General features: G+C 52.1%; 1 long non-coding RNA gene across 1 annotated transcript; it reads left to right on the forward strand.

Annotated features, from left to right (window-relative positions):
- The first annotated feature begins 2,592 nt into the window (after positions 1 to 2,592).
- Positions 2,593 to 3,801, forward strand: LOC136294333 (uncharacterized). Its single transcript, XR_010722373.1, has 3 exons — positions 2,593 to 2,922; positions 3,459 to 3,551; positions 3,648 to 3,801. It is a non-coding gene; the product is annotated as an uncharacterized lncRNA (long non-coding RNA).
- Positions 3,802 to 24,928: the final 21,127 nt, after the last annotated feature.

Below are 24,928 nucleotides of genomic sequence, written 5' to 3' on the forward strand. Positions count from 1 at the left end.
CATTTTTACCTCTTTCCCCCCGCTCAGCTGCCTGTTTCAGCTCTTGTTTCTCCCCCTGTGCCCCCTGTGTCCCCTGTTGCTATGCTGGGTCCGAGCTGGCGGCCGGGCCGAGCGGAGCAGCAGTTCCAGCCCCGGCTGTCCCTGGAGCGCTGGGAGCTGCCGGTGGCCCCAGGCACTGTCCCCTGAGGAGCTGCTGAAGGACGGGGAGACACAGGGGGCTGAGGGGCCGAGGAGGCGCTGACGCTGCAGGGACGGTGACCTTGAGCTGCTGGGGGACTGAGGGCTGTGGGGGAGCAGAGGGCCATGGTGGCACTGAGGTGACAGGGAAGGGGCGTAGTCTGAGAGGGGTCTAAGGGGCCGGGATGGGTCAGAAGGGATTGAGTGGGGTGAGAGGACTGGCAGGGGCTGAAGAAACCAAAGGGGGCCGGGGGTTTGCCGAGGGGACGGTGGGGCTGAGGGGATGGCGGGGGCCAGCAGGGAGCACAGAGGGCTGCGGGCCTGCAGCTCTGTCAGGCCTTGGAACCAATTCCAGAGGCCCCACTTTTGCCACGGCTGCCCTGCAGACCTTGAGGACAGGCAGAGACTGACAGGAGGCAGCAGGGAGAAGCTGAAGGCCACCAGCTCCAGCAGTGACCAAGGAGCTGCTGCTGCCAGCCCAGAGCCCGGGTGAGGCCGCAGGGCCGGTGAGGAAGGTGGGGGTGAGGGTGGCCTGGGCTTTGGACGTGGGCTTTGGCCAAATTTTTTCTTTCTCACCCTCCTGGGGAAGCGCTGAGGTTTTCCCTTCCCTGACTGAAGGGCAGGTGCTGCCAAGGGAAACATCTGGATTCTTACTCAGTGTTCCCTTTGCTTTCGCACATGTGCCATCTGCTGTCCTTGTCCAGGGGTGCTGCTCTGCAGGGGAGGAAGCAAGAACAGAGTGAAAGGCTTTGAAGATGGGGCGGCGGGAATCCCTCTGCTTGGAATTCTTTTTAAAGATTTTTGTGTGGAGATTTATAGCTGTATATTTGTACTGATGCAGTTGGATGGATATTGAGATTGGTACAGTTACTTATTCACAGAGAGTTTGTTTTATGTATCTATATATATATTGTATGTACTATGGAATATTTAATCCATATTTACTTCTGTGTATTGAGGTGGTTATATCTCTATACCTTTCGATTTAAAAATATATGGAGATGTAGAGTTGTATCATTGTATTGATTGAATTCTTAATAGAAAGCTTTTTGATAGAGATATTGTTATTTTTGTATTCGTAGATGGGCTTTAAGCATGTAGAAATATGTAATAAATTAAGTTGTCAAACACCTAATTCATCTTTCTGTACAATGAGTTGTTCTAAAGGTTGGCAATCAATTAGTATTTTGTTAACTGAAGTGGGTACTTGTATATTTTTACATAGCATTGCAAAAATCTAATAAAATCCTTTTTTTAACTTTAAAGGAGATCTGCATAGTTCTATATTGTCAGCGCAAGGGTAGCAATTTGTAATAAATGACAGTTTTCGGGTGAAATCAATTCTTGTGTATTTGTCAATCAGCAGCGCAGCTGTAGCAATCAGCTGCGCCCTGCCCTGCCCTCGGCCCACTTACACGCCGAGCCGCCAAAAGGTCGTGGCCCCCCCCCGCCCGCCCCCCTCGGGACCCTACGCGGGCCCGTCCCCCCACCACAACCTATGGGGAAACAGCTGGGAAGGGGCAGCAGGGACGTGCGGCCAAACCTGGCACCACGCCGCCAGCACCCCGCCCCCCCTCCACGCTCCCTCCCCCCCGATCGAGGCCGTGGCGGGGCGGCGGGGAAGCGGGCGGCCGCTTTCGGGCCGGTTCTTTCATGGTCTGCAGAGGTCTTCGGCCCTCGGCGCGGGTTCAGGGGGCCGTGGGGGCGCGAGGCCGAGGCGCCCAGGGCCGGCACGAAGGCGCCGGCACGAAGCCCGCGTTCACGGAGACGGACACGGTAACACACACGACCCCCCCCCCCCCCCACACTCATGCCCCGATGCCGCCCTCTCGTGCTGCCACACGCACACACCCCCTCACGCCCACAGCGCCACACGTGCGCACACATGCACACTCACACACTCACACACACACACTCACACGCACACTCACACTCACACACACACGCACTCACACACGCACACACACACACACGCAGGCACGCAGGCAGGCAGGCAGGCGGGTGCACAGGCACCCATAGAGTCGCATGCCCTCTCTCCCCGACCCCACCCCTGCCCCTGCCCTGTGTGCGGCTGCCGCCCATCAACGGCTGTGGGCACCCCGCCCTCCACCCTCGGCCTCCCTGGCGCCGCTTTCAAACTTTTCCCGCCCGCGGCTCTTCTCCCGTCGACGCGGTCGGCACAGCGGCATCGGCGGCAGGGCGAGGAGCAGGATGACAGGCACCGAGGCAGCCAGGGCCTCGGGTGGGCGGCCCAGGAGAGCCGGTCCACCCAGGGGTTGGGTGAGCCGCGGAGGACAACGGGTCTACCCAGGGTAAGGTCGGCCAAGGAACACGGGTTCGCCCGGGATCTGATCATCGGGTCCCGAGTCGGGCCCGGGACAGCCGGTTTGGGCAGAAGCTGAGCGGCAGGTCCAAAGGCCAGTGGGGGGCAACAGGTCTACCCAGAGGCATTCGGCAGCTAGGAACCAAGTCCATCCACGGAAAACAGGTCTCCCCAGGGACCAAGTCTGGCAGAGGACAGCAGGTCTATCCCAGGGAATTCGGCAGCCAGGGACCAAGTCCGGCGGCGGAAAGCAGGTCTACCCAGGGACAAAGTCCTGCCGCGGACAACAGAACAGCAGCCACTCCCTCTGCAGCAGAAGGAAGCCGCAGGGCCGGCGTCCGGACAGCAGCGGCGGCCACTCCCTGGGCAGCAGCTTGAAGCCAGCTGAGAGCAACTACTTTTCTCGCCTGGCTGCAAAAAAGGTAGTTGGAAAGTGGGGATTGCACTTGCAGAGATGGCAATCGGGGGTGTTTTCCGAGAAATGGGCTGGCAGAGAGGCAGGTATTCTGCTCAACTGGCTGTGTGTTTGTTTTGGTGGTGGGCAGATGTTGTAATGAATCAGCCGAGACTCCATATCCTTCATGCAGATAAAGCCAATTCTTTATTCACATCACTTATTTTATCCAGTTTTCAGGGACCTCATGTGCAGCACCCATTGGCTGGTAGTTTTCTTACTGCCTCATTTATTGGTCAGAAGGTGATTTGTGTGTATGTGCTAAGTTTCAGGTTGTTTACATTTTTCCTTGGTGGGTTCTGATGGAACAGAGCTAATATTTATGCAGATGCACTTGTTTTTCTCCCTAAGAATAGGTTGTTATGTGAACAAACTTCTCTTTCTCTAAGCAGTTTTCAGCTGGGAGCTTGCAGGCTATTGCTAGCTGCTTAGCTAAAGTAGCATGGCCTCATCCATATTCCATAAGACCTTTCTTTAATAACATTTTTTACCTGTCTGCAACAGGGAGAGTCACAGACACAGACACCGACACCAGCTGAAGCAACAGCGTCATTTGCTATCATGCAGGAGTGCAAAGACAAATCAGAAAAGAAGAAGGTAAGCAATGCACCTTATCACTGGTACAAAAGGTTGCCTCTAGTGATTAAGAAAGATACATCAGCAGACACCCTTTTTACTTTGTCCTTCATCCAGATCCCCTCATCACGTGGGGAAAGCTGTCCCAGCAAAGCTCGGGAAAGTCACTGCGAGGAACTAGGAAATCCTACACTGCCTCCCCCTTTCTTGGCCACCAGGCTTCTGACTGCACTGTGAGAGTAGCCCAGCTTTGACACTGGTGAACGAGCAATCTGACAGACCTTCTGGGGCAGGAGATCCGATTTCCTTCTCCTCTTGGTTTTCTCCCTGAGCCTGTCCAGGGCTCAAGGAGGAAGCAAGGCCAGATGTGGCCTTGTCTGGTTTCTTCATGCTGAAAGATAAAGACGTGTTTCACCAATGAATGAATGCATAGATCCCATTGATAGTAACACTTGGTTAAGGAGCAGATCCATTCAACGTTTGGTTGGAAGGGTCATCCAGAGGGCAGATTTAGCTCAGGACCTGTTGTTCAGGCCTTAGTCCTTCAGTATTTTGTGGTGCAAATCAATGCCCTGGAAAGCTGGAAACAAACAAATCCCGCTTGAGCACGTTTCAGACCGGGAGCAGGATTAGCCCTGCGAGGCCGGGATAGGGCCAAGAGCAGAGGGCCAGCAGGCTGCATTTGCCCAGAGGCAGCCGTCCAGACCAAGAAGGCCACTGGTGCCCAGGGCCTGAGGTGCCCGAGGCTGCCTCCCCGCTGGGCAGCTCTGCAGAGCCCGTGGAGCGCAGCGTCCCGGGCAGCCAGGGCGGCCTGGCTGCCTTGGAGCACGAGGGGTGTCCCAGAGAAGCTGCGGCCCTTTGCTTTTTAACTGTTCCTCAGAGTCTTGTCATTAATCCACACTGTCTGACATGTTCTCCTTTCCTCTTGCATATTGAAGAGAGCTTTTTGAGAAAAGTGGCTGATGTAGTTTCTGCCGGTGCTGGTGCTTTTGTCTGCAGGTCAGGACAGGTGGTTTGAACCAAGGACGGAGTCCGCAGTTAACACTGCAAATTTGCCAAGTCAAGAAAACCGTTCACAACTGGGTGACCGATGCTGAGCAGCTTTGTTAGTTTTTGGAAAGTTATGACCTTCAAAAACCCAACAAATGTTCCTACATGAGGGTACCAGCAGTGTACCAAAGATCCCAACTTTTTCCACCTCTTTTCTGTGTCTTTGGTATTTCTAAGTTCCCCATTCCCCAGCAGGAATGAAAGCATGGATGATAATGTGAGTGATTTGAGAGCTCTGTGTTGTGCCCTGCCACATCAGCATTCATGACAGGCTGGACATGGACAGGTGTGTCGAGTTCAATTCATCCCAGTTCTGTGCCAACAGCAGCCCCAAGATGCCGAGAAGAACAAGGGCAGTGGGTGGGTGTGCATGCACAGCCCTGTGGCCTGACTGCTGTGTGGGCAGAAGGTTCTCAACAGCAGTACATCTTCACTCCCCCAAGTGAGAAGAATATATCAAGTCTATATGAAATGAAAATATTTATGAAAATGCACTCAGTGGTACATATTTATATGTATCATATATGCAATTTCTCAGATATACTGCTGCATATTATATATTTTGATATGCCGTAATCAATAGAATACATCAAATATATAGTTGATCTTTTCCTAAGCTATTGCCTGTGGGTCCTAGAGGCCATCTCCTAGTGTTACTACATTTGTGCCTTCTGGTACTAGTTCTTATAGCAGCAACTCCCCTGGGAGTTCCTCCAGGGAACTTCACAGCAAGGGCTTCCATCACTGTCGTGGCTGTGGGAACTTGTTGCTTGCCAGTTCTCCCCCAGAATCCTTGTGGATTCTGGAGCATGTCAGCACAGGTGTCCATGGCCCTTCCTTCATCCCCAGCCTGCAGCACTCACAGCCCTGCGGCCTCCCCCTTGCTGCAGCTCATTTGCAAAGTGCTGCCAAAGGCAGCGGAGCTGGCTCAGGATCCCTGTTGGCTCCTGGGCTCCAGGATGACCTTCAGAGGGACATTTGGAGCGCTTCCTGAAGAGCTGCCCGTGGCATGGTGGGTGGATTTGTCCTCCCTGGGTGCCTGTGGTTGGAGTTGGACGCTCCGTGGAGTCCCAGAGTTTTCTCAGCTGCCTTTGCAGCGAGTTCTCAGCCAACGTGTGGCTCTGCTGCCATCCCAAATCTGCACCTGCCTTGGCCAGCCTGCGTGCAAGTGGGGCATGTGCTGGGCATGGATGGAGATTTCCATGGCCAAAATCTTCCAGTATTTACAACTGCTCCTTGCTCTGGACAGCACAAATCACAAAACACTCATCGCAGTTGACAATTGTAATTTCTTGCAGATTCCTACAGCTGCGCTGCTGATCAACAAATACACCAGAATTGATTTCACATGGAAAATGTAATTTATTACAAATCGCTACACCCGTGCTGACAATACAGAACTATGCTGATGTGAATTTAAATTTTAAAAAAGGAATTTATTAGATTTTTACAACAATGCTATGTAAAAATATAGAAATATCCACTTCAGTTAAGAAAACCTTAAGTTATTGCCAACATCTACAACAACTCACTAGACACAAAGATCAATTAGGTGTTTAGCAACTTAATTTATTACATATTACTGCAAGCCTAAAGCCCATCTAGGAATACAAAAATATCAGTATTTCTATCTAAACAGACGTCTACAAAGATCTCAATCGATACAATGACACAGCTATACATCTGCATACATGTTTAAATAGAAAGATACACCCAGGTACACCCACCTCAAAACACAGAAGTCAATATACATATGTAAATAGAAAACTAGATATATTTACTTCTAGGAATACCAATATACCTATTTAAAGAGCCATATAACTCCAGCTGCATAAATAGAAATACCTACACAACTGTATTCATAGGAAATAGAATTAAAACACACATAGAACAGCATACTTACATATGCATATACTTACATCCATATATACATATGTTATTACAAAGATGTATGCGTATATACAGACACATATATATGTAGCATACATTTATAAATATACCAAGATGCACACAGAAATATTCCTATACAATAAGCAACCCGCATATAGAAATATCCATGTAATTATTCCTCTCTATGCTACAGTCCATATATCTTTAAACAGAAATCTAAGCAGAGGGATACCCGCCGCCCCATCTTCAAAGCCTTTCACTCTGTTCTTGCTTCCTCCCCTGCAGAGCAGCACCCCTGGACAAGGACAGCAGATGGCACTGGCTCAGGGGACAGTGCCTGGGGCCACCGGCAGCTCCCAGCGCTCCAGGGACAGCCGGGGCTGGAACTGCTGCTCCGCTCGGCCCGGCCGCCAGCTCGGACCCAGCATAGCAACAGGGGACACAGGGGGCACAGGGGGAGAAACAAGAGCTGAAACAGGCAGCTGAGCGGGGGAAAGAGGTAAAAATGCAGCCTAGACCAACACAAACATCACCCTATCCGTCTCTATCAATTCACAGACCATCCCAGGGCTTTGCTTTGTGATGTCAGGGCACGGTTGCCACGTGGTCATGGTGACATCGCAAGGTTGCCTTGGTGCACAGAAGGCCTCAGGGGTGTCAGAGCAGCTCTTGGCCTTGCTCGGTGCAGGAACTTGGTCCTGTGCTTGAGGCTTTTGTCAGTGGGCAGCTGCTGACTGACAGGAGACTCCTTTTAGCTAGCGTTAGAGCGCAGTCTGCAAACTTGCACAGCAGTTGCCACAATGATTGGGCTACTTGCCGCTGCAGTTTTCACTGTTTATGGAGTTACTTATTCCGGCTATTTCCTGACTAACCTGGCAGGTAAGTAGAGGTTTTCCCTGGGTGTCACCTAACCTGGTTTTTGTGTCTTCCTGCTCTTTCTTAGTGACTGAGTTGATTTGGAAACAGAAAGGCCATTGGGATGCCGCTTGGGTAAAGCTCCTGTCAACACGTTCAGGTCAAAAGGGGGTGTCCGTAGCCACGGCTGTGCGGGCAGCATTTGCAAGGGAACCTGCAGGGGTTGCGTTCCCTCCGTGGGAGAGTCTGTGGCAGCAGAGTTTGCCAATTCCTCCATTGCTGGGTCAAGCAGGACAACTTTGAAAGTGTAGACTGGGAGGCCTTCTTGGAAGGTCTTCTAAAAATGCTCTGGCTGTCTCCAGTTTTCTCAAAGCATCTGCTTCATTTTCCCTTGCCCACTGCAGGTCACCTGAGCCGGGTGTTCAGAGGTGCTGATCCCAAGGTGAGTAAGGAAAGAACATTTGATGTTCCTGGTGTTTAAAATTGTGCAGCAAGCTGTGAGCTTGGCCTGTGGTTGTAGAGTGTAGAGGGCCAGCTGAGTAGGCTGCAAGAAAATCCATTTCCATGTCTGCAGCAGCAAGAGCAGAAGCATCACTGCCTATTTCCTAATTTTCCATTTCAGAGCTTTAAAAGAACTAAAAGATCAGTTTTGCAGAGAGAATGGTGCTTCCTGATAGTCGTCAGGGGGGAATATGTAATTTGGAGCAATTTGCAGTGTCCAGTTGAATCAGCCCATTAGAATTTAGTCAGAGTGACTTAGAATCCCTTTGCTCTCAAAGCTGATGATTTGGGCTTAGTAGAGCTGGTTCTAGAGCTGAAGAGAAAGAAGGTTCTAAATGATAGATCATGGCCTGTGTCTCACGCTCCTGTCTGTCCACAGATCCCAGAACCAAGAGCGGACTCTCCTCTGGCTTCCTCTGCTCGTGGACGAGAAGGCAAAGAGGAGCCAAATGACCACAAGGCTCCAGCTGTGGTCACACCACAGCCGGAACTTTCCCAGACAGTAAGTGCCACTTCTGGAGGGTGCTGTCTTTAGTGCGAGGCAGAGCTGCAAGTTTCTGAGCAGCCAGCTCTTGCTGTTGGTGGCTGAGGATGCTGAGTGCTGCAGTCCTGCCAGACCTAGCCATTCCCCTCCGCCAGTGACACCTGGAAAATGGGCTTTGAGCTGCCATGTTTAGGCCCCAGCTTGCTGGGATTCTGATAGGGGCCAGCCTGAAGCAGGAAGATTCTCTGTCTGCAGAGGAGGGAGCACGTCAAAGGCACTGTGCTCAGCCTTGGTGGATACGTAGCGGACGCCGTGGTCTGGGGACACCTGTCCCTCTCCACAGACGTGCCAAGTACCCACAGGCACCAAAAGCCTTGATCTGAGAACACAAGCTCTTTGGGGTGTTTTGTCCCCGTGAGCTTCTTGGCTGTGCTTACCCGGGAGCATTTAAGAGACACACTGGGGATGTGGAGTTGCTGTTTGAAGACAGGGATTTTGGTGCCTTTGTTGCCAGGTTGTTCTTTTGCCTCTTCAGGCAGAGCAGTCAGTAGCAGAGCTGACAGGCACTCGGACTCCACCTGTCTTTTGGCTTTTAATAAGCTGCGAAGAGATGATGTGTTGTCCACGAATCTTTGGGGACAAGACATCTCTTCTCCTGTGTGGCAAAAGACACGTTCCCTGTCAGCTTCCGAAGAGGCTGTTGGAGCTTCAGCCCCAGATGGAGGCTGATTGTACTGCTAGTGTCACAGTGGGACAGAGTGAAGGGCAGGAAGAGGGGAATTCAATGGAGCTCTTGGGACTGAGGAGGCCAGGAGTCCCCCAGGCACTGAAAGCACAGAGCCTTGTCATCTGCAGAGATCAGCACTGGGACAGGAGGGTTACAATGGAAGCAGAGGTGGGCAGGGAAGCAGAAAGAAGTGGCTGAATGAATATGATTTGTACGCTGAAAAAGGAAAAAGCTGAGCCTGATGGCATCTCCCAGTCACTTGCTCTGCATTTGTGTGTACAGAACGTGGAGGCAGAGGCACAAGCAGAGCCGCCCAAACCTCCGAGTGACGCGATGGCAGCGAGGAGGAAGAGCAGGGAAGACATCAGAAGAACTCAGGATCAATGGAAACTCCATCAGGAGAGGGGCAATCAACAAAACCATGTAAGCAGAGGAGTAGTAGTCACTCCCCTGATGGAAAGCTCTGTCTCTTGTTCTTTACGGGACTTTGGAGACAAGCTGCAGGCAGAGCTGCAGAAAATTCGGGCTAGGATCAAGTCACAGTGCAAGAGGCTGGAAGAAGAAATGGAGATTCAAACAGAATGCCGAGCAAAAATTTGTCTCCTCCTTGAGAAGCGAGAGGCTCTACAAAAACAAGTGAGTGAATGAGCAATAGCCACTGCAGTCACCAACCTGGTGCTTTCTGCCCTTCTTGCCTTTCCCCTGCAGAGCAGCAGGGGGGTGGGGTGATGCCTCTGAGTGCCATCCTGCTCCAGTGTGTGTCACAGGCACTCTGAAGGACGCTTCCTGCTCTGCTGAATCTCAGCTGCTGCCCTGCACAGTGGCACTAGTGCTTTGGCCTTTTGGCCAGCAGTCATCTGAATGCATTCCTGCTGGCCTCTTCCTGCTCTCCTTGTTTCTTGAGGTGTTCTTGCAGGTGAACACGGTGACCCGGATGGATCTGGAAAGAAGCTGTCTGTATCCCTTGTGAATCTGGTCCTCTCCCTTTCCTCACAGTCGATGACTCTTGGCTGACAAGGACAAGCTGGACTCTCTGACTGCTTTGTTCTCTTTGACTTGAGGTGGAAGTGTTGACATCTCGCCTGGCAGCCTGCAAAGATTTCCATCAAGTGACTGGCAGCAAGGAGCCCCAAGATTCCTGTGAGGCACAGAAAGTGTCCCAAGCAGCAGCGCTGCCGGTTGGGCACGTTCAGAAGATGCCGGAGGAAAAGAGGACTCCATGGGAGGAGGTAGAACATTTGAACAAAGAGCTGCAAGTGTGTCTGCAGCCCTTGGAGGGGGAAAAGCGTCCTTGGGAGAAAGTGGAATGGTCATTTTGGCAGTCACCCTTCAGAAAACCCACGCAAATGCATTTTGGAGAAAATGGACAATGAATCTGGCCTTGCACTCCAGCCAAACGAGCCTTTGGCTTTGAGCCATCCAGTTTGAGGAGTGGACATGAGAACAAACCCGTGGCAGAGCCCTGCATGTGGCTGACAGCATCTTGCTAAGGGCTTGCATTTGAAATGGGATCTGGGGCTAATCTCTGCCAGCCACTTTTCTTTCTGACACCAACTCCTTTGTTGTCTCAGATCTCCACAGGCTCTTCTATTGAACCTGCAGCAGCAGTAGTGTCACCTGAAGGCACCTGTGCCGCCCAGGCTCTGCAGAGGAGCCTGGGCAGTTCGTTCATCTCCAGCACTGACACGGCTTCTGCTCAGCAACAGGAGATGGAGGATGATGAGGATGAGTCCCTGGAGCTCCTGAGTATGTCTTGTGTCTTTCTTCTCTGAGGGACAGTGTATTGTGTGCACGTGTCAGCACAGCTGGACCCAATGATCCTCCTCACTTTGGTGTCCCAGGAGCATTTAGGGCTCCCCACAGGAAAGGCTGTGCTCCAAGGCAGCAAGAGAGTGCTCTGGGTGTTCCCGCTGCCTCTGAGGGCAGCTTGGACGTGCCTGGGGTTTGCCTGTGCTTCCCCATCTGCTAAAGGCAGAAGCAGGGGTTGTCCTTGCATCAGCAGAAGGCTGTGAGCTAGCAAATGATCTGGGCAAGTCCTGTGTGCTGGTGGCCAAACTGGATGGAATAGTTAGCTTCCTAAATTCTCCTTAGACGCCTGACTTCTCATCTGCCATCCGAGCAAAAAAAAACTTCACAGAAAGTGATTGGTTTTGGCATTTTGTCTTTTGGTTGTGGTTTTAGTGTGGGTTTTTCTCCGGATTTTTTTTGGGTAGAGGTTTTTTCTCCATCTTGAAGGAGCTCCTCTGCCCCATGAGTCTTAGTGACGTCATTTCGATGACTGTTCTTATTTACCACTGCTACATCTGGAGGCTTTTTAACGAGAATAATATATATTTGTCAGTGAGGACTCTTTGGAAAGAACATCAGGTGACAGCAGAAACAGAGAGCAAGAGCTGTTTTTTTTGTGCCCCCAATGAAAAAAACAGATCCTTTTATTACAATCTGTATTTAATAACCTAGTTTTGTTCCTAGAAAGATACATCCAAGAGACATAGGCCTGGGCCATGATCAGATAAAAGTGCACTGTAGGCATTTCTCAGGAGTGAGCCTCCAGCCCCTCTGCTGTATATTCCTCAGATCCATGGCACTTTTTCCTACCTGATTCCCAGTCATTCCCACGATGGTTAGAATGCTACCCACTGGCCCAAGCCCTGCTCAGATCAGTCTCTAGGAAAACAAATCAAGTCCTTTGTGATTCTACAGCACAAGTCATTGAACCTGCTTCTTGCCCAGAGCAGCTGCCGGTCCTGTGCCCTCAGATAAGACCTAGCGGGGCTGAGAACAGAGCCCAGCTGACTCTCTGCCTCCCATCACCTGTTGGCACAAAGGGGCACTGGTGTGCACCTGGGTGTGTCTGCTCTCCAAGCCAATCCTGCTGTGTCCTCGGTGGGGGCACCAGCTTGGAAGGGGCTGGGTGTGGCCGTGCCTTCTTGCCATTGCTTGTCAGTGCTGGTGCCTGGGCTTTGGCAGCTTTGTGGCGGTGGCTGCCCTGGCCCTGAGGGCTGGTGTGAGCGCCGAGGCTGGAGCCTTCCTTAGCTGGGAGAGTCCCGCTGCCGGCCGGCCGCTGCAGCGCGGAGCTGCCCCGAGGCAGCAGCCCCTGCTCTGGGCCGGCTCCTGCACGGCCTGGGCTGGGCTCACAGAGGGTCGGCATCTCCTCTGGGCAGCTGTGCGTGTCCTGCCGGCTGCTGAGGAGCACTGCTGTCCTTGCTGCCCTTGCCCGCTGCGGGAAGGTGGGCACGTGTGCGGGGCTGAGAGGGCGAGTGCAATGGCAGGGACTGGTCCCTGCTGTCAGGGGGAGGAGAAGCAGTGTGGTTCTTCACGTGGGCCACGGGCAAGGGCGTCTTCCAGCTCAGCCTGCTCATCAAGGGTGAGGGTCCTGCTGCTGAAGGCCCCTTGGGATTGGTTGGAGCATGAGCTGCTTGGGTTTACAAAGGGAAAGGCATTCTTTTGGCAAACTGCTGCAAGGTGGGGAAGATGCCCTCCTCTCCTGGGAATGCATCTCCCTGTGCTTTGTTTTCTGCCAAGGCATCTCTTCAAAGGACTGTAGAAATCAGTGCTGGCCTGCTTGTACTGCAGAGCTGCCTGTCTTGTTGCAATTCTTGCAGTTGTTGTTGTTACGCAGCTGACCACAAAGGGCTCAGAAGGCCAGACTGTAGAGCCCCAGCAGGACTGCCTTTTGTATCTCTTGGATAGTGGGATCTCTGCTTTCAAGTGAGCATCTTGCATTTTGTTTCCCTCAGGGCAAATGGCGAGCATGGAAAATCCCCGAAGGAAATACATTGAACAGGAAGTTGTTGGCAGAGGGTGAGTCCAACCACAGTTACTTGTACACAATCATGGGGCAACGATTTGCTGCTGGAATATCTGTCAAGGGTGAAGTCAGGCAAGTTGCAAACATATTCAGACACTGGGGTTAGTCTGCCCCATCTCTCAGTACCAGCCAGAATTTGGAAGTGTGGTCAGAAGGAATTGTCTAAGACACTTGGATTTCATTGCCAGAAACAGCAACCACCCCTTTTTGTAGCAGGCAGATAACTGTTTGAAGGAACATTTCTTCCCAAGAGTTTGCTGAAGGAAATAGTGTGGTCAGGATAAAAACTGCCGAGTTTAGAAACTGAAATCCAAGATGAAAGAATCACCTGGCCTTTTGAGCTGAGGCACTGAACCCCAATGCTTCAGAAACAGGCCCAGTGCCCATGCACTGGAGAGGAAAACGCATCAAAATGCATCATCTGCCTTCTGGCAGAGCCCTCCTGCATGCTGCAGGTTGGAGGCATTTCCAGCAGACATCTCCTGTCTGGGCTGGCTTTCACTCCAAGGTCTAAATGGCTTCTCCTTTCTTTGCTGCTGTTTTGTTTCTAGGGCTTTTGGAGAGGTTTGCAGAGCGATCGACACTGCCACAAGAGGAGAGGTAAATGTCAACAGTCCCTGCAGATTCTGCTGCTCTCCAGGGCTTTCCTGTCTTGTGTCAGCTGTGGCTGCAGCTGTGGCTAGAGCTGTGCTGCAAAGGCACAAGAAGCACAGACTGGTGCCAGCCTGCCAGCTGCATTTGGGACAGTCTTTGTCCTGCTCAGCTGCCAGAAGGAAGGCAAGGAGGGCAGCGGTTCCTTTCAGAGAAGGACGCTCTCCCTGGCTCTCAATTGCTCAAACAAAGGTGGTGCCTTGGAGCATCTCACTGCTCTCTGGGGCTACGGCTTCAGAGTCCTGAATTCCCATTTCTGGCTGCCAGCAAATACATCTGAATGTTCCTGGCAGTTCCTTAGCCACCTGCAGTGCTGCACTTGGGAACTGCACGTGGGGAGAGATCTGCAAGGCGTCCCTAAAAGCCCTAAGCCCTGCCTATAGCCCGAGATGTGTCCACAGAGTACCAAGGCACGCATTACTTCCTCTGAAGTACGGACAGAGAAACAGAGAGTGTGCTCAGAGCTTTGGGGGGTGAGAGTTGAGACACCATTTTTAACAAGTGGACAAGGCAAAATGTGGTCAGTGGCCACGTGTCCTGGAACTGGCCCCCAAAGGAGCAGAGAAATGAGCTGTAGGAATGTCAGTTCCTAATTACTCCTTTGTCTAATCGCAAGGCACTTTGGCAGAGCTCACCTGTGTCATTGCAAAATCACTCGCTCCATGTGTGTTGTGGTCTCCTTCCACCAGCTTCTAAAGTTACTGATTTTCTGTGTCATTCTAGGTGGCCATCAAGAAAATCAATCTTCAAGGACGGAGTAGGAAGCAACAAACGCTTAATGAAATCATGGTCATGAAGAAGAATAAGAGTCCCCATATTGTGGATTATTTAGACAGGTGAGTGGTCATGGTCTCTTCCCATGAAGGTTTACATGCGAGGTTAAAAACCCACTTTGGACACTGGCAGAAAATAGAGCTGTTAATAATTAGTTACTTATTATTTCTCTTCTCCTCTCCAATGGATGGGAAGAGAGTGTATTTTGCCTGCATCTGTCTTCCCTGGCTTTCAAACACTGAGTTGGAACATTGGCCAAAAACCTGAATCAACCCTCCCATACTAAGTCAATACCCTGTAAGCTCACTGCCTCCATGTTGTCTCAGGATGGATTTTTTCAAGTTTCTTCAATGCTGATGAAGCATGCTAGAGAGGATTTCCCTTGGATTGTTGCCCCTCTTTTCCAGGGCTGGCCATGCCAGGAACACGAGGTGCTCCTTTCCAGAAATACCATGTGGGACAGGTTTTTCTTCTTGGCTGATACTAAACTGTACTTTTGGCTTGCTGGCCATCTAAAATATCTCCTTTTTCACAGATGTGCTGTTCTCCTTGAGACTGCACAGACTGCAAACAATGCACAGCCTGGAGGGAATGTCTATTCCTTGAATTCTGTCCTTGTCACAAAGGGACCCAGAACCAAGAATCAAGCAAAGAAACCAATGTATGCATGTTCATCTGCATGGCCTTGTTCCCTTCTTTCAGCTACCTTGTGCTCGACGAACTCTGGCTGGTGATGGAGTACATGGATGGAGGCACTCTGAAGGATGTCATCACTGAGGTTTGCATGTCTGAAGACCACGTTGCAACCATCAGTCGAGAGGTGAGGGATCCCATCTGTGCGTCCGAGGGCTTGGGCAGTATTGTCTGGGAAAGGGGCTCAGGACAGGAGTGATTCCGTGAGTCAGGCTTTGTTTCTGTGTCGCTGGTATGCCCTGGGCAAGCAAGAGCATCTCAAGTGAACTGCCTGCCAGTGCCCCTGCACTCACTGGACTCTGTTCTTGTCCTCTTATCTCCTGCTGTTGCATTTTCACTCTGGCTCTTGTATTTGCTCTTCTCCATCTTGCCTCTCTAAACTTTGGCCTGTCTGCACTGCATTCCTTGCCTGTAAAAGCAAAGGTGGGGGTGGCACTGTTTGAAAGGACCAGCAAAGAAGAAAGACTCATTTCTCTGAGTCCTCAGCTGGAAAGGTCAGCAGTGCAGCCAGAATGCTCTTTACTTCTGAGCACATCCACTGCAGCAGCAGTCATCCTGGCTGGTTTGCAGGGCAGAGTCTACACCAGCAGTTGCTGTTGCTCTTTGACAAGCTGACACGCCTTTCTTTAGAAAGGTGCTGCTCTGCCTGTGTTGGAGCAGCGAGCTCTTGCCCTCAATGGCACTGTCTTCTGCCATTACTCCCCATTCCCCTGCAGAGGGAATCTTGGAGAGCTCTTTCCTTTGTTGTGTGATGAAATCACATCACTGATTTTTGCCCTCCTGTTTCTGGTTTCTCTCTCAGTGCCTGCAAGGACTGGATTTTCTCCATTCCAACCACGTGATACACCGAGATGTGAAGAGCCTCAACATTCTCCTCAAAACTGATGGCTCTGTCAAGCTGGGTCAGTATATTCTTGGTCAGGTGCAGTGTTCCAGGGATATGTGGGCTGTGGGGCTGCTTTTGAGTGAGTGCCAGCCCCCCAAAATGGTGCTGGTGGCAGTGCCGGGAGCCTGTTGTGAGCTGACCACGCGGTTGCAACGTACACAGACCTATGGCAAGGATCAAGCAGTGCACAGTGGCATTGCTCTGTGTGTGTCCCGTCCAGAGGGAGGGGGCTACAAGTCTAAAGCTTCAGGGGAACAAAAGACACTGCTGGAGGTCGTGTAAAAAATGTGGGGATTTTTGAAGCAGCCAATGCCATATTTCCTTGGCTAAAGTCCTGAGGAAACAGAGCAGGGACAGTTGTCCAGAAGATTCAGCAGCACATTCTCAAATTTCAACTGGGCAATTCTTTTCCTTGCTTTCCTAACTGCACAGGATTCAAATAAAAACCTTCTTTTACTCTCTCCCCAGCTGATTTTGGCCTCTCTGCTCAACTCACCCCTGAGCAGAGTAGACGGAGCTCGGTGGTCGGGGGTTTTTGGTGGAGGGCACCTGAAATTGCAAAAGCTGAGTCCTATGGCCCCAAAGCAGACATATGGTCTTTTGGAATTGTGGGCATTGAAATGGTGGAAGGAGAACCTCCTGACTGGAATGAAAATGCACGCTTGGTAAGGTGTAAATACTCTCTGATCCCGCTGTCTTTCTCCCCCATCCTACGTTCTGTGTGCCATTGGACAAAATCCCATTGCCATCTGCTGGAACTACTTCCACCACGGTCCCTTTCTGAAAATGTCCCTGCAGCACATCAGCATCTGCTGGGGTTTTGGTTGCATCCGTGGGGGAACTCAAGCCTTAGCCCACGCAAACAATCTCCCTTCTCAGGCAACATTTGGCTTTGGCTTAGAAGTCGTTCCAGCTCTTTTGGCCGTGTAGATGGCCCTACTAACAGGAAACAAGCATCTTAGAGCTGCTGTTATCTTTCCTGAAATGAAGGAAAGAAACCCAAACCCAACAAAGTTTCTGAAACAGTGGTTTGGAGAGAAGTGTACCCCCATTCTTCTCACAGGGAAACTTGCCTGAAACGTGGACATGTGGGGGTAAAGGCCACAGAGTGTCTTGTGCTTCTTGTGCAGTGGTGCTGAAACACTTAGTGACCATCTTTCTTCCCTAACCCAAACCACCCTCTCTATGTCACCAAGCTGGAGCCTGGCCATGTGGAGAGCCTGCCAAAACCACCTCTTTGTTTCCTGGCACTTTCTAGGATGGCCATACCATTAATGCATTGACTTGAGGATCCAAATGAGCAGAGGGCTACCACAGGGATGGCATTTCTCCTTGTTCTGATTTGACCACGACACTTTTCCTTTTTCTGCCTAAGGGAAGCTGAAATTTGCAGTCTGCTGCGAGACAGAGCTGCAGGTGGTTCCTGCGTGCCCAAAGAGGCATTTTCATCCCAAGACATTTGTGCATGCATCTTCATGTGTCTGTGTTGAAGATGAGATTCCAAATGTTTGTTTCCTTACCTGAGGAATAACTGATGGATTTCCTTTCTTTACTTTTAATTACCATTGTTTTCAAGAACCAAGTAAAAAGCTTGATGACTTTTATAGCAGCTATGCTTAAGGGACCAACAAGTGCTGCAGAGATGCTTTTCATGTAATACTCCTTGGAAATACTAGAGTGAGTTAGTAGAGCAAGTCCCTCTTCCAACTAGCCTGTCAAGCTGGTCAGGTGAATCCTCAGAGAAGCAAAGGTGCTTTTGCTGATGTAGTTTCCACTAAGGAGGTCAGTCAATGAAATCAGCTGCCAGGGCAAGATCTGCTGGATGCTGGAAAAGCTGTGACTGCATCAGGCTTTGGGTTTTTTGTTGGTCCAGGAAAGGCATCTCTGCCTCTGTGCCACGGCAGAAACAGCCACTGCAGAGTGCAGCTGAAACAATGGGATCTGGGAGAGCAGTTCCAGACGTGAAAGAAGCAGCTGAGAGACTCGTCTTTCCTTTTTCTCCAGGCTCGACTCCTGATAGCCACAAAAGGGATCCCAGAGCTGCAGCAGCCCAAGCTCCTCTCCCCTTTGCTGCGTGACTTCCTGAGCTGCTGCCTGCAGAGAGACGAGGCGCGGCGCTGGTCTGCCAAGGAGCTGCTGCAGGTAAAATGCCAAGGGGCTGCAGGGGAAACAGTGTCCCAGGGACGGGCTCCTCCTGCACTGAACTGGCATCAGATGAGCCTCCTCCTCCTCACCTCCACTCTTGGTGCTGTTCAAATGAAAACAGGCAGGAATCCTAGACTGGGCTGGGCTGGCAGGGACCTGTAAGGGTCATCTGGTCCAAGTGCCCTGCAATGAGCAGGGGCATCTTTAAAGAGATCAGGATGCTCAGACCTGAAATATTTCCAGGCCTGGGGCATTTAGCAGCTCTTGCAGCAAGCTGTGCCACTGTTGTCCCACTGTTGCTCCTTAGACCTACTCTGACTCAATCCCCTTTTCATTTAAAAAAAGATTACCCTGCCTTTGGGGCTCTTAGCTTGGAAAGTAATGGTTCGTTCTTGGTTTTTTTTGTTTTCCTTTGTGCAGCATCCATTTGTAACATCGGCCAAGCCTACATCCAGCCTGGTGCCACTGATCAGTTCGGTGGAAGGGTGGAAGGAGTAGAAGAGAAGAATGTGACAGCTACTTTAAAACTGTCATGCCCATCACCAGTTTAGAGATGAATTGTAAAGTATTCTTATAGATAGGATTTTAGAGTAGGATTGTAGCAAGGATTGTAGTGTAGGGTTGTAACATGGATTATAAACAAATAAAGTTTGTGAAACCTCAACTCCTTTCAAAGATTCCCCTCCTTCTGAGCCTGTGAGATAGCTTAACATTTCCTTCTGAACTTAGAGGTGGGAAATGACATTGATGCCTTCTTTGGTACGGTGTGAAAGGGGGGAAGACTCTTCTTCCGTCATGCTCTCCAGACCGCAGTGCCTTTGGAATATGGCCCACTGGTTGGGTTTTACCCAGCTGTGGCACTTGTGTTTGAGGCAGAAAGGGCAGTGGCATTTGCAGGCAGAACCAAAGGACGAGTGGGGCAGCCCAAATACCCTGTGCAGATACAGGCCTTGAGCTCTGATTCGAGAGCATTTGGATTCCTGCCACTTGCATTTGTATCCCTAAGTGCAGTCTCTTTGTCTGGGGGAGAGTTTTGCCCAAGTGAGACAGCAGAAAGATCAGGGAGGCTGCTGGGAAAGGCGCAGAGCTGGTGCAGAGCTGTCAGCGGCTGCAGGGTGAGCCCAGGCCCCGCCTTGCCCAGGCTGGAGCCCCAGCAGAGCCCTGGCAGAGCCCGGAGCAGCCTGAGCCGGGGCAGAGGCAGCTGCAAGGAGGCCCTTGGAGCTGCAAGAGGCAGCAGCCTGGCCCTGGGTTCCTCTTGGGGGCCCCGGGTGAATCCTGTGCTCTCAGAGCCCAGCTGGCAGCCGGCTGCTCCCGAGGGGAAGCGTGGCCGTGCTGGGCACAGCACAGACCGGTGGCATCGGCCGTCCGGAGCGTGCACAGGAGCAGAGAAAGGCAAACCACAGCCGAGGGCTGCAGGCCTGGCTGGGGATTGCCACCCTTGTGCTGGCTGCCCTGTAACTCCTGGCCAAGGTGAGCAGTGTGTGCAGCGCTCTGGGCACCGGGGAGGGAGCCGGGCTGCTCCGCAGGCTCCGGCACAGGGCAGCCTCCTTCAGGCACGGCGCTTCTGCCAGGGGAACCGAGGCCAGCGGCAGGCAGGGACAGCTTGTCAGGTCACATCTGCAGGAGCCAGGGCCTCACACGGCTCTGGGAGGAAGCGCCTGCAGTGCTGGAGTTGTGCACTGAGCCAGAGCAAAGGGGCGAAATGCAGAGTGTTCTGCAGAAATATTCCGGGGCGCCAGGCCAGCCTGCTTTGAGCTCTCTGGCACACAGCAAGCACTGTGCAATGCAGCCCTGAGCTGCTGGGAGAGGGGTGTTAGAAAGGAGCCAACTCTTAGATGAAATTAAATGGGGACAAAGTCCTCAAAGCCAAAGAGAACTGTTTCTTAGGAAGGATTCACCTGAGCTGGGTGTGTATCTCCCGCTCCCAAGAGCCAAACACACACACAACACACACTCACACAGAAAATGCTGCTTTTTATTGCCTTTTCCAGCCCAGGGTGAACCGTGTCCCCTTTCCCTTTGTCTGCGTAAAAGGAAACTTGTATTCTGTCCCCACCGCCTCCTTTTCTGTCCCCTCCCCTCTTCTCCTACTTCCCTTTTGGTCTGGTCTTCAGGCTGGCCCCTCTCCCAGCTCACAGCAACACCCAAGGAATTAACTAGAACAAATCCAAGCCCTAAATAACAACACCTAGAACCGACAACTTTCCTTCTTTCTTCTAATAACCTTTCAGCTGAAGCAAAATATTACCTCCTATCTCCCTGAGGGAATCGGGCTTGTGCTTGAGCAGTGAACTGATTTGGAAGGGAGTAGAAAGGTTTCAGTAGGCAATTTGTGTTTTCTTTCTGAATTGCTGAAGGAAAGACACAATGTGGCTTCAGTCAGCAAAAACATTTTCAAGGTGCATTGAGGAAATGCTTGTGAGCAATTCCCAGAGAAAGAAAGGGTTGAGAAAATGCTGAACTGCAACAAATCATGGATTCCCTTCCCATTAACAGTGTTGAACCCTCCATTCCCCCAGTGCAGTGATTGATGTGTGCAGGTGGCTTCCTTAGCCTTGAGAATTGAATAGTCCTCCTAAGAATGTAGCTGGAATGCATTCAAGGGGAAAAGAGTGGTTGTAGGAGGCTCTTGAGCATCAGAGGAGAATTGCAGGAATGGGATGTTCCCCAAATGACCACCAGAGACTCTCAAGAGAGCCCTACTCTCCTGTCAGTAACTTCTGAGAAGTGATTTAAATATGTCAACTAATTTGAGGGAATGCTTAACCTGTGAGTTTCAGCACAGTAATGAGTAGGTCTTATTTCCATGATTACAAATGAGTAGGTGAGATTTCTGGCTGAGCACGTGTTAGGAAAGTGATTCCCCACGCCACATTTCAACAGAGGGCTGAAGGGGGGGCTCTGCCTGCCCCACACGGCTCCAGGGCTGGGGCTGGGCTGGCAGGGCCACAGATCGTGCTGCGAGGCCCAGCCTTGGGCCCTGCGGCCATCTTGTGTGTGGCTGCCTCAGCCCTGGCCGCCATCTTTTGCATCGACCTAGTCCAGCTCTGAAGTGAATGTCTTGCTGTTTTGTTGGCAGTCAGGGTTCGCACCAAAGACACCAACACCAGCAGGACAGGCTACCGGGAATGGCACAAGTTTGGCTCAAAGCAGCCAGCCCTGACTTGTCACTGTCCTTTATCCATGAACATGCCCCCATGTGCAGCCACAGCAAATGTCCAACAGCAGCTTCATCAGCCACTTCCTCCCGCTGGCGTTGGCAGACACGCGGCAGCTGCAGCTCCTGCACTTCTGCCTCTTCCTGGGCATCTCCCTGGCTGCCCTCCTGGGCCATGGCCTCGTCATCAGCGCCGTAGCCGGCGGCCACCATCTGCACAGCCCCATGTTCTTCTTCCTGCTCAACCTGGCCCTCAGCGACCTGGGCTCCATCTGCACCACTGTCCCCAAAGCCATGCACAATTCCCTCTGGGACACCAGGACCATCTCCTACACGAGAGGTGCAGCACGGCTCTTTTTCTTTCTCTTCTTGTCAGCAGAGTATTTCCTCCTGACCGTCATGTGCTATGACCGCTATGTGTCCATCTGCAAACCCCTGCACTACGGGATGAAGGATAAAGTAAAAAGGGTGTCTGCTGATGTATCTTTCTTAATCACTAGAGGCAACCTTTTGTACCAGTGATAAGGTGCATTGCTTACCTTCTTCTTTTCTGATTTGTCTTTGCACTCCTGCATGATAGCAAATGACGCTGTTGCTTCAGCTGGTGTCGGTGTCTGTGTCTGTGACTCTCCCCGTTGCAGACAGGTAAAAAATGTTATTAAAGAAAGGTCTTATGGAATATGGATGAGGCCATGCTACTTTAGCTAAGCAGCTAGCAATAGCCTGCAAGCTCCCAGTTGAAAACTGCTTAGAGAAAGAGAAGTTTGTTCACACAACAACCTATTCTTAGGGAGAAAAACAAGTGCATCTGCATAAATATTAGCTCTGTTCCATCAGAACCCACCAAGGAAAAATGTAAACAACCTGAAACTTAGCACATACACACAAATCACCTTCTGACCAATAAATGAGGCAGTAAGAAAACTACCAGCCAATGGGTGCTGCACATGAAGTCCCTGAAAACTGGATAAAATAAGTGATGTGTATAAAGAATTGGCTTTATCTGCATGAAGGATATGGAGTCTCGGCTGATTCATTACATCATCTCCCCACCACCAAAACAAACACACAGCCAGTTGAGCAGAAGATCTGCCTCTCTGCCAGCCCATTTCTCGGAAAACACCCCTGATTGCCATCTCTGCAAGTGCAATCCCCACTTTCCAACTACCTTTTCTGCAGCCAGGTGAGAAAAGTAGTTGCTCCCAGCTCCGGACACCTCCAGAAACCAACTGCTTTCAGCAGTCACAAGCCTGAAATATCAACTTCCTTACTGAACCAGCCCACTGGGAGCTCACACAGGGAGGCCTTTTGTCCAAGGATACCCACACAAGAGCTCGAGGCTGGAGCAGTTTGAAATGCAACTCCTCCCAATATTAAACCACCCTTTATCAAATGAGCGCATACCAACCTGCCCCAAAGGGAAAGCTGGCAGGAAAGAGAAGCTCTTCTCCCGCAACAGCAAGCTCTGTGCTTCTTTCTGTTCCAGCTGAAGTGTGGAGGCCATGGGCTACTCCTCAGTTTGGGAAGGAGCCCTGGGAAATGGCCAGATCTGGGAGACCAGCAGAGGGTAGTTCCCCAAAAGGTACGAAAAGGCTCTCTGCAGGGGGGAAAAAACAAAAAAAATTTAAAAAAATAAATAAATGTATATATATATATAACTGAAGCATTTCAAAAAGTTCTCAGACAGAAATTTCTGCCCCAACATGACAACCCCAAAGTCTCTGTGGTCTTTCAGAACACATCATTTTTGTCAGTCCCCCAAAGCACAATCACCTCCCCAACAAGACTTCAAGACTAAAGGACAAACCTTGCCCCCTCACCTCTCCACGCCAGCTCTAGGGAGTCTCTGTCCATTGCAAGATCTCCTTTGTCAGTCTGCATTGGCAAGAGCTGGCTGCAGGAGGCATTTGCATTGGAAATCTCCCCAGATGGGGGGAAAAACAGAAGAAGCGATTCCTGAGGAAAGAAAATGGCAACGTCCTTTGGGAAGACATCGGCGTGAGCTCCCTACAAGTCAAGGCCTTTCATCCCTTGCATAAAGCAACATCCATCCATGGGGCAGCACTAGTGTTTTGATGACAATGCTGACAAAATCACTGCCCCTTCCTGCTGCTGTTGCTGACTCCAAATCATGAGAAATGTTCCAACTCTGCAAAAAACAGGCAGAGATGGCGAGAAAAAAACAGCTAGTCTGCTGAAAAGGTGACCAAAAGAATGCTTTCTCATGTCCCCTTTTCATCCTATCCCCAGCCAAGACAAAGCAATGTCCTTTTCCTCCATCACCGACGGTGACTCAGGTACAGGATGCAGCGTGGGGACAGAGTCCACCACTGCTCCCAGAGCCCACCCTGGCCACAGGCTTCCCAGGCTGTACCGAGCCAAGCCGACCCGAGCTGAGCCGTGCTGTGCGGAGCCGTGCCGAGCCAAGCCGTGCTGAGCCGTCCTGTGCCGTGCCGAGCCAAACCGCAAAGTGCCGATCCGTGCTGTGCTGTGCCGAGCCGTGCCGTGGCCATTGCCCTCCGGCCGTTGTGACCACAGTCGGTGATCGACGCCATGGCGGAGCTGCCGCTGCCCGCCGGGCTCAGCGCCGGCACCTTTCCCGCCAAGCTGTGGTGCCTGGCGAACAGCCCCCGCGTCCGCTCCGTGCGCTGGGGCAGCCAGGCCCGGGGGCTGCTCATCGACCGCTCCCTCTTCGAGCGGGAGCTGCTCGGCCCGGGCGGCTCCCAGGGGCCGGCCCCGCACACCTTCCGGGCCACGCAGTTGCGCAACTTCCTGCGCCAGCTTAACCGCTACAGCTTCCGCAAGGTGCCAGGCTGGCTTGGCGATGCCGGCGCCTGGCTCCACTACACCAACCCCTGGTTTCGCCGCGACCGCCTCGACCTCCTGCTCTACATCAGGCGCCGGAGCGCGGCCAACAGGTAGCGGCCGGTGGCGGGGCGGGAGGGGCGCAGGCGTCCACCCTGCGGCTCCCAGCAGCTCCCCAGGGCGTGGCCGCTGCCGGACGGGTGGGACGAGCGCGCTGGCTTCAAGCCGCTGCCCAGGGAGCGGCTGCCGCTGCCGCCCGGGCGCCCGTCCGGCGGCTTCCTTCTGCTGCACAGGGACTGGCTGGGGCCAGGCCGGCGGGAGGGGCCGAGCCGCTTCCAGGAGCTCCACGGGGAGAGGCCGCTGCCCGCCCAGCTGGAGGTGCTTCGGATCCCGCCCTGCGACTTCCTCGGCTTCCACAGGGAGCAGCTGTGGCTGCTCGGACAGGAGGGGCCCCCCAGCCGCTTCCAGGAGCTCTACGGGGAGCAGCTGCCTCCGCTCGACCGGGAGGTGCTCAGGATGCAGCCCCTTCCAGCAGCTCCCCAGGGAGCAGCAGCCCCCAGCCTCCAACCCACCAGGTAAACAAAGAGTTCTAGCTTTGCTTTTCCAAAAGGTGATGAAAAGTGACCGTTGGAAGTATTTTTCCACAGCGCTCTGTCGTTCTGAGACAGAAATTGTCAAGCCTATTAGGAAGGGGCACCTAGAAAGTGAAAAGATTCTCTGCCTGGTTTTCTTGGGTGCTTCCCTGTGATGTTTTAATCCAAGGCAGCAATAGAGCTCTGCCTTGTCCCAAGGCCACATTCTGGAGCCCGACTCACGTGTTTGGATTCCTGCAGCCGCACCAGGCCCTTCAGCCCCTCATGCTCCAGCTGGCAGTGCTGGCAGTACCGGCACTGCTGGCAGTGCAGCATCAAAGGCCTCCAGCTCAGCGCAGAATGCACCTGCGGAAGAGGAATCACCACCGCTGGATCT

Source organism: Chamaea fasciata, unplaced genomic scaffold, assembly GCF_029207755.1.
Source record: "Chamaea fasciata isolate MVZ Bird 193981 ecotype frontalis unplaced genomic scaffold, bChaFas1.0.hap1 SCAF_10, whole genome shotgun sequence".
Taxonomy (NCBI): Eukaryota; Metazoa; Chordata; class Aves; order Passeriformes; family Sylviidae; genus Chamaea; species Chamaea fasciata.